Below are 9,822 nucleotides of genomic sequence, written 5' to 3' on the forward strand. Positions count from 1 at the left end.
TTAGGCAAGCTCCTTGGCACCAGCACAGTTACCTGTGGATGGATTTGTCCCTGAAAACACAGCCTGGAGAGGCCCCATATTTCTCCATCAAGAGGTCCCTCTTGCCCAGGCAAAATGCAGCGTGAGGACAGCAGAGCCCAGCGGGACTTGGCGGGGCCCATCCTGGTCAGCAGCCAAGGCATCAGGAGGTACTTTCACTAACGAGTTTATGGAGCAATCCCATTTTTTAGAGGTGAAACAGAAAGCTCAAGTGCAAATTCACTCACTCTGAGGTACTGCTAAATGCTTTTGTTCAGCGAGAGGCACAGAGTGAAAATGGGCTTTAATTAGCCTTTCTAAAAATGTCCTGACTCTGGCAAATCTCTTGGCTGTTGCTTGTTTGTGGAGGACGTTCAGGTCCAGGGTGGCATCGCTGGCAAGGCTGCTCAGGGCAGCCCTGAGTGGGCAGCGACTGGAGGAGATGTGGCCAAGGCCGTGTGGCAGCTCCCAGTGCTGCCACTGGAGTGGACTGGGAACCACGAATCACTTCTGGATTTAGGTGGGTAGCACACCTGCCCGATGTCACTGTCACCATCTGCAGATGGCTTTGAAATCCCACCCTGGCTGCACCAGCACTTGGTGATTTCCTGGTGCTGGTGACCCACAGCCACACTGTGACCTGCTGGCAGGGGGGTCTGGAAAGGCAATCTGAGCGTTCCTGGCTGGGACAGAACTGGGGAGTCCCTCACCTCCAGATCTAGAACGTGCAGGAACTCCGTGCACACACAGAAGAACCCCAAAATGTCCCATCCACAGCTATCAGAGCACCTGGATGCAGCAGCTGGGGTGATCCAGGTGTTCCTGGCCGGGCACATGTGAGGAGCCACAGCTGCAGCCCTGGCTCGCTCGGGCAGCCACGCCCTGGAGCAAACTCAGCACTATCAGGCAGTGATGCCGGGCCTGGACAGCCTCCAAACCACCATCTAATTCAGGAAAAAAAGAGCCTCCCTGCTGCTAAAGGAAGAGGTCACCTTCTAACCCAGAAACACCTCCCAGCCGTGCATGGAAGGTTGCTGCAGGATGTGCATCCCCCCATCCCACAGCCAGAGAGCCAGGGAATGCTGCAGATGGGGAAACTGAGGCACCAGGTGTTAAGGATGTGCCTGGGAGCTGTGTAATCCTGCAATGCTGCTGCATCCCAAAGTCACCCCTTTCCCAGCCCCGGAAAGACTGTGAAAATGCTGGGGTTTGTCCTTCTCCCCGGTGTGCTGGTTCCAACACTGACTCCTGGTGTGCTGAAGGACAGGAATCCTGGCACAGGACAGAGGGGCTGAGGACCTTGTGTTTTACATTGCCCCAGAACTTTACCCCAACTTATTTGGCTCAGGTAAGGCTGCTCCTGCTCCCACTTTGCAAGTGGGGAAACTGAGGCAGGGATGGAGTTGGGGCTCTGGCTCCCCCCACACTGCTGCTCCTCCTCCTCCAGCTGAGCCCAGAGCTGCTGCTCCCACTGGGGACATCCCTGGGGACATCCCTTGATGTCTGCTGTGTGACATCTCCTGGGAGTGCCGCAGCAGCCCCGACCTGGGGAGCAGGTCAGGGCGCTGGCAGACAGTCAGGCTCAGGAACAGCTGCCCCAGGCCTCCAGCACGGCCCTGCCAGCCCTCATTAGCATTGACCAGAAGGAAAACTGCCCCAGAGTCCCTGCAGGACCTTGTCATCAAGGACGCAAAGACAAGACTTTGTCATCAAATCACTGGTTTAGTGGATTTAATCTCCTCCACCCTGAAGTACCCCCAGCACAAAGGGAAACCTTTTACCATCTGCTGGTGGCAAAATCTTTCCTCCAAGCCCACATCACAGAGACACCATCCTCCCTTCTTGCAGGTCCCTGCCTGGTTTTGAATGTGTTATTTATAGCTCAGCTATTTTTCTGCTCTTTCTATCAAACACAGCTCCTACAGAGTTCAGGGGCAAAGACGTTTCACCGGGAAAAAATCAGAAGCCTGGATGAGGAGGAGGCGCCAGCCTGGTCACCCCAATTTTCAGCATCTAGAGCAGCACAGGTGTGATTTTACCAGTCTGGGTGACCTGAGAAATCACAGCCTTCTCCTGGAGACAACAAAACACACCCGGTCTTAATCCCCCTAATGGACAGGATAAGATGATAATGGGCTCCTCCCACATCCATGAGCTCAGGTACGCTGGACACCAGCATCTCCCCCCAGGAGGAAATCTCTGGTATGAGGAGGAAATCTCTGGTAGGTGCCATCCCACTGAGCCCCACTATGCTCCAGCTGCCCGCAGCTGCCTGGGGACAAAGCCAGCAAGAGTGTCACACCTTCCAGCAGGTCAGTGGGACACGTGCTCCTGGATATCCCCAGTCCAGCTGAGCCCTTTTCTCACTGCAGGCCAGTTCCCTGGAAGGACACAAGCCTGCAGCTATGGAGCACGTTCCAGACTTTTCCAAGTCCCTTTCTCCAGCATTCAGTGATGTTCTCTCTCTAACGGGCACACACGGCTTAGTCAAAAGCCTGGGATTGCCTCCCAGCGAGATCTGTCAGGGATCCTTCACCTCTTCACAGCAGTGCCTGACCACACCAAAGCCAGCTATTTTCCACAGCCTGTCTGTCTGTCTGAGCTCTGCAGAGCTGTGACAAATGCCCGTGGTACTGACGTTGCCACCACGTGTCCTTCCACCACCACGACTGACTCTGCGAGCACCCGGGACTTTCCTGCAGGCCTGAGGTTCCTGCTCCTGTAATGGGTGAGCAGCTCCTTCCCAGGGCCCCACCCAGCACTCAGGAAAAGCCTCTCCCTACCTTGCCATCCTTCTCACGTGCCTTTTTCCCTTCCATTCATCCTCCTTCTCAAAACAATCTTTGCCCTTCGCTGTGCATCATCCTGGGCAGGCGTCTGTCACGCTTCTGAGAGAGGAAGAGGAGGAGAGGTCCTGGGCTGCTCACGGACATCAGCTGCTCCCAGTGTGGTGGGTTTGGAAAGCTCAGAGGCTCTGCAACACGGTCCTGATGTTTGCATGTGGCTACTGAACCACGTCTCTACCCCCTATAACCAACAGCTCCTACCCCACTGCATGGGAGACCGGGAGAGAACAGCAGGAGGAAGGAGAGGAGAGGAAGCAGGAGGCAGGAAAGGAAAGGAGAAGGAGAGGAGATGGAACCAGCAACAGCCCCGTGTCCTTCATCTCTTTCTCCTAAGCACCCATGTCCCCTCCAGGTGGACAAGCAAGCCCTGGACCAGCTCCTTCCCCCAGCAGCTGCAGCATGCTGGGATGCTCACTGAGATTTGTTTTCCTGAATCTCACTTCGTTTTGCTGGACACCAAGAGCCACCAAGCACTGTCCCCTCACCTTCCCACCACGGATCTGCGAGAGCACAACCACAGGTCACCAGGGACAAAGCTAAAAGAGGCACCTGCCAAGTGCCACCAGGGATTTCAGGGGTGTTCCTTGCAGAGAGCCATCAGGGCACTGGAGCTACTCTTTTCCATGGCTCCACCGTGATTAAAGGTAAATGCATCATCCTCTAATTAAATCACCTAATCAGGGCCTTGGGGTGGTTCCATCCAGTCCCTCCTGCTGGCCCAGCCTCGGGCTGTGGGAGAAGCTCTGCAGGCTGTGATACAAAAGGCAAAGTGGTGCTGACCCCACCTCTGCTGCTCCACGTTTCTTCCAATGATTAATAGCTCCTCCTGGTAAAATATTTATGTCTTATTTCCAGTGGGTCTGCCCTCAGCTTCCAGATACTGATTCTTGCCATCTTTTCTCTGCTCAACTAACGAGCTTTTGGTTACTGTGTATTTTCTCCTCTGTGAGAGTATTTAAATGCTTTTGCCAAGCCCTCCTCTTTCCTCTTTGGTTTGATTTATGAGTGGACTGGCTGATGGCCCCCTCCTCTCCACCTGTAAGACCCTTTCTGCAGCCCCTTAGTCCCTTCCCCTCGGACTCCACATCTCCTCTGCTGAGAAGGAAAGTTTGGATTTGGCTGCCATAAACCCAAATTTGGATCTGACCAGAAATGCAAATAACTGCAATTTATTTTTTTTTTCCCCAGAGACAAATATCACATTATCCTGAAAAATTTCAATTCTCCAGTGCAGAAATGGGGACAGACAGGCAGCCACCCCCCAAACTGCTGCCTGGTGAGCCCCTGTGCTGCCTCTCCCAGCATCTGCAGGCAGCTCCAGCTGAAAATTTGCCATCCAGATTGGGGACAGGAAACCATGTACAGCCACAGTTATTATTTTTGGGTGTAAAAGATTTCCATGTTCCATTCTGCTCCAGTTAGGATGCCCTCCTCTCACTCAGCTTACCACCCGGATTTGTACAAACCATTAACACTCAGCTGCTCTGGGTCAGATCCAGGTTTTTCCAGAAATCATTTCCATCTCCTTTCTTCCAGATTAGTGATAAAAACACCAAGTCCATGTTACCAGCAGTGATAATCTCCCTGATAACTGCCTTGGAAATGGATCACGTTTATTTAATACCAGCTTTCTTGACACTGTGCAATGTCAGCTCTAAATACAGGACTGGATTGACTTTTTTAATAGTGGAAAGTGCAGATTTTTATAAGAATATCACCTCCCATAACTCAGCTGCTTCTCAGAAGTGTATTACAGACAGAGAGTCACCTCTCATGTTGGAGACTGAAATAATTTCTATTTGGCAGGAGTTATTTTCCATACAGCCACGTTGGATGGCAGGAATTTATTCCTGGTGCTGAAGTCTTTAATCAATTCAAGCCCGAGCCAGGTTTCTCCCTCTTCTCCCTGGGGGGGATGCTATCAAGCCAATCAACCTGTAGCTACCAGGTCATCTTTCCCTTTGGGGAAGAGCAAAAACACTATTAAAACACTTTTTAATCATCTGGAATTTCCCCAGGGCTCATCCCAGCACTCGGATGGGTGGTGAGATTTCAGCTATAACCACTCCAGGATAAGAACCAGAAAAACTGTTTCCTCAGATCTTTGTTTGAAAATTTTCTTTTATTTTCTTTTTTGTTTTTCTGCCTTTGGTGGTTTTTTTTGGGTTTGTTTTTTTTTGGTTTTGGGGGGTTTTTTGTGGGTTTTTTTGGGGGGCTGGGTTTGTTGGTTACTAGTTTTGTTTTTTGTAGGTTTTTTTGTTTGTTTGTTTGGGTTAGGTTTGGGAGGGGTTGTTTTGGTTGGGGGTTTTTTGGGGTTTTTTTGGGGGTTTTTTTTTGGTTTTTTTTTTTGGGGGGGTGTTTTTGTTTGTTTTGTTTGGTTGGTTTAGGGGTGTTTTTTGTTTTTTGGGGTTGTTTTTGTTTTGGTTGGGGTTTTTTTGGGGAGTTGTTTTTTGGGGTTTTTTGGGGGGGTTTTTTGTTTGTTTGGTTTGGTTTTTTGGGGGGGGGGTTTGTTTGTTTTGTTTGATTGGTTGGTTTGGGGTTTTTTTTGTTTTGTTTTTGGGTTTGTTTTTGTTTTTAGGGGTTTTTTGTTGGTTTTTTGTTTGTTTGTTTGGGGTTTTGTTTTTGTTATTTGGGTTTTTGTTTTTGTTTTTTTTATGGAAACTGCTGGAGTGGCAGCCTGGGACTAAGTGCAGTGACCACAGCCTGGATGCTGCAAGTGGAGGGAGCGGCCGCTCCGGCACTGCAATGTGGAACAAATTAGAACTCGGAGAGCAAAGGAAATGAGAACGCCCTGGTGGCTTTGACGTGCGCTCCTGGGCTCCAAATCCTGCCCCCCTGCTCCCAATCCTGCAGATCCCATCCCCACAGCCGAGGCTGCTGGGGCAAAACCCAAACCCCTCCGCTCCCTCCTCCCGGGATCAAATCTCCGCTCCAGAGCCCAGCCTTTCCTTGGGCGAGTTTTATCCACCTAATCTAGGGGCGGATCGGAGCCTGATGATGCCCGAGGCTCCCTCGGTGCCGTCTTGAGCCGGATCAGGGAGGGTAAACTCCTTACCACGTTATTCTTAGCAGCGGGCACCCTGCAGTAGCCTGGACCCCGCGGCCCCGGGGCTGCTCAAATAGGATGGAAAAGCAGCCCCGGTCCCAAAAACACCAACAGAGGGTCCCAAAGGCACCTATCGCTCCACAAACATTATACCAGTCTGGGACCTGATTCCACAAGGACAACAGGAGTCCTGTTAGCAGGTTGTCTTTTCTTGCTTGTTTTTTTGGTTTGTTTTGTTGTTGGTTTTTTTTTCCCTGTAATTATTTTGCAGGGTCTTTTGAGCCGCCAACGTGCACCAGCCCTCCGGTAATGCAGTAGTGCAAATGCCAGCCCTCTGCCCGGGCAGCTCTATTCACACACCCCAGAAACCCTGCACAAAGAGCATTTGCTTTCTGCTGCCTCCCGAGCTCCACAGACTCCGTAGGCTGCCTAATTATAAGATCTTAGCAATATTTTTTTTTTTTCCCAGCGATAATTAACTGGTCCTGGAGAGAGCTGAAAATAAGCACTTCCCAAGCAAGTAGCAAACTCCCCTGAGTTTTCTCTGCTAAAGTTACAACTCAGCATGAAACTGCTCCAGCCTCACAGGGACACAGATCGTGTCAGCACCTCCCTGCCACGGCCCGGGGTGCCACCACAGTGGCAGGCAGCTGAACGCAGGTGACACGGCGGGTGTGGGATGGCAGCGGGATCCCAAGGGTCGTGCAAGCGGACGAGGATCTCAAGGGGCATGCAGCGGGGACAAGGATCCCAAGGGGTACTGGATGGGGAGTGTGCAAGGGGCAGAAGAAGCCCAAGGGGCATGCGACTGGGAGAAGGATCCCAAGGAACGTGCAGTGGGGACGCAGATCCTGAGGGATACGGAATGGGGGCACGGATTCCAAGGAGAGTTCAGCGGGGAGAAGGAGCCCAAGGGGGACGGAACGGGGATGATCCCAAGGCTCGTGTGATGGGACACGGGGACAGGCAGTGTGGGGAAGGCTCCCCGTGTTCCCGGCCATGGGACGGGGACCCTCGGGCGCTGCGGTTCCCGGCACATCCCTCCCGCCGGCCGTGCCCGGTGCGGCTCCGCGGGCAGCGCGGGTCTCCCACGGCAACCGGACAAGCCCCGAGCGCCGCGCTCCTCCCGCCTCCGCTTCCCAGGGGGCGAGAAACGAACGCTCCCGCCCGGCGCGGCGAGGGTGTCCGGGGACGCAACAGCGGGGATCTGCCCCCCACGAAAGGGGGGCCTGGGGAAGGGTCCGCCTTGCCCCCCGCGGCCCCGGTACTCACCGTCGGAGCGGGGCAGGCTCGGCGCGACCCCGGCGGCGGCAGCGCCCGGAGCCGCCGGGGCTGCGCGGGGACCTCGGGCCGGCCCCGTCCCGCCGGGGCGGAGCGACCGCGGCCGCGGCGCCCCCGCGCGGCCGCCACCGGCACCGCCCGCGGCCGCCGGCGGGGAGCGGGGCGGCGGGGCCGGGAAGGGTGGGATGAGGGGAGGATAGGGATGTGGGGAGGATAGGGGTGTGGGGAGGGTCGGGATGTGGGGAGGGTCGGGATGTGGGGAGGGTCGGGATCTGGGGAGGGTCGGGATCTGGGGAGGATAGGGATGTGGGGAGGGTCGGGATGTGGGAAGGATAGGGATCTGGGGAGGGTCGGGATGAGGGAAGGATAGGGATCTGGGGAGGATAGGGGTGTGGGGAGGGTCGGGATGTGGGGAGGATAGGGATGTGGAGAGGGTCGGGATGTGGGAAGGATAGGAATGTGGGGAGGGTCGGGATGTGGGGAGGGGTCGGGATGTGGGGAGGATAGGGATCTGGGGAGGATAGGGGTGTGGGGAGGGTCGGGATGTGGGAAGGATAGGGATCTGGGGAGGGTCAGGATCTGGGGAGGGGTCTGTACTGGGAAGGGTCGGGATGAGGGAAGGATAGGGATGTGGGGAGGGTCGGGGTGTGGGGAGGGTCGGGATGTGGGGAGGGGTCGGGATGTGGGGAGGGTCGGGATGTGGGGAGGGTCGGGATGTGGGGAGGGTCCGGATGAGGAGAGGGTAGGGATCTGGGGAGGGTCGGGATGAGGGAAGGATAGGGATTTGGGGAGGGGTCTGTACTGGGAAGGGTCGGGAAGAGGGAAAGGTCGGGATCTGGGGAAGGGTCGGGATGTGGGGAGGGTCGGGATGAGGGAAAGGTCGGGATTTGGGGAGGGTTCGGGATGAGGGAAAGGTCGGGATTTGGGGAGGGTTCGGGATGAGGGAAAGGTCGGGATTTGGGGAGGGTTCGGGATGAGGGAAAGGTCGGGATTTGGGGAGGGGTCGGGATGAGGGAAAGGTCGGGATTTGGGGAGGGTTCGGGATGAGGGAAAGGTCGGGACGAGGGAAGGATAGGGATATGGGGAAGGGTCGGGATTTGAGGAGGGGTCTGTACTGGGAAGGGTCGGGACGAGGGAATGGTCAAGATTTGGGGAAGGGTCGGGATTTGAGGAGGGGTCTGTACTGGGAAGGGTTGGGACGAGGGAACGGTCAGGATTTGGGGAAGGGTCGGGATTTGAGGAGGGGTCTGTACTGGGAAGGGTCGGGATGAGGGAAGGATAGGGATATGGGGAAGGGTTGGTGTCTGGGGAAGGGTCGGGATTTGGGGAGGGGTCTGTACTGCGACAGGTCGGGATTTGGGGAGGGGTCGGGATCTGGGGAGGAGTAGGGATGAGGGAAGGGTCTGTACTGAGAAAGGTCAGCATTTGGGGAAGGGTCAGGATGAGGGAAGGGTAAGTACTGGGAAAGGTCAGGAATTGAGAAAGGATTGGGATTTGGGGAAGGGTCTGTACTGGGAAAGGCTGGGATTTGGGGAATGGTCAGGATGAGAGAAGGGTCTGTACTGGGAGAGGTCGGAATGAGGGAAAGGTCGGGATTCGGGGAAGGGTCGGGGTCTGGGGATGGGTCGGGATTTGGGGAAGAGTCTGTACTGGGAAGGGTCAGGATTTGGGGAAGGATGGGGATCTAGGGAAGGGTCAGGATTTGGGAAAAGGTTGGGATGAGGGAAGGGTCTGTACTGGGAAAAGTCAGGATTTGGCAAGGGTCTATACTGGTCGGGATTTGGGGGAGGGTCAGGATTTGGGAAAGGGTTGGGATTTGGGGAAGGTTCTGTACTGAGAAAGGTCAGGATGAGGGAAGGGTCAGATTGTGGGAAGGGTCAGGATGTACAAAGGGCTGGGACGTGGGAAGGGGGTTCTGCCCCCCTCTGCCCCACTCTCTGAGACCCCGCCTGGGGTGCTGCACGCAGCCCTGGGATCTTCAGCACAGAAAGACATAGAGCATGGAGTGAGGCTGCTAAGATGCTCCAAGGGCAGGAGCACTTTTCCTATGGAGCCAGGCTGAGAGAGCTGGGGATGATCAGGATGGAGAAGAGAAGGCTCCAGGGAGACCTTAGAGCCTCTTCCAGTGCCTAAAGGGGCTCCAAGAAAGATGGAAAGGGACCTTAGGCAAGGAGGACAAGGGGGAACAGATTCCCACTGACAGAGGACAGGGTTAGATGGAATATTGGGAATAAATTCTTGCCTGTGAGAGTGAGGCCCTGGCATAGGTTGCCCAGAGAAGCCATAGCTGCCCCATCCCTGGAAGTGTTCCAGGCTGGGTTGGAAGTGGCTTTGATCAGCTTGGTCTAGAGGAAGGTCATGGCAGGAGTTGGGACAACATGAGTTTTAATGTTCCTTCCAACCAAGCCTTTCTAGGATTCTATGAAAATGCCAGGAGCGAGCCAGGCAGGGCTCTGCAGGCAGCAGCACCTCAGCTGCACAGGCTGGCTTTGGCCTAACAGGTTTTATCCAAACAGCTCCAGAGCTGACCTGGAGACTGCTGAGGGTGCACACAGGCTGGGGCCTGAAAGGAGTGAGGGATGGATCCTTATTGCACTGGGCAGTTGTTCAGTTGAGATGCTCAAAAGGCTC

This window comes from Lonchura striata, chromosome 16 (assembly GCF_046129695.1).
Source record: "Lonchura striata isolate bLonStr1 chromosome 16, bLonStr1.mat, whole genome shotgun sequence".
NCBI classification, from domain to species: domain Eukaryota; kingdom Metazoa; phylum Chordata; class Aves; order Passeriformes; family Estrildidae; genus Lonchura; species Lonchura striata.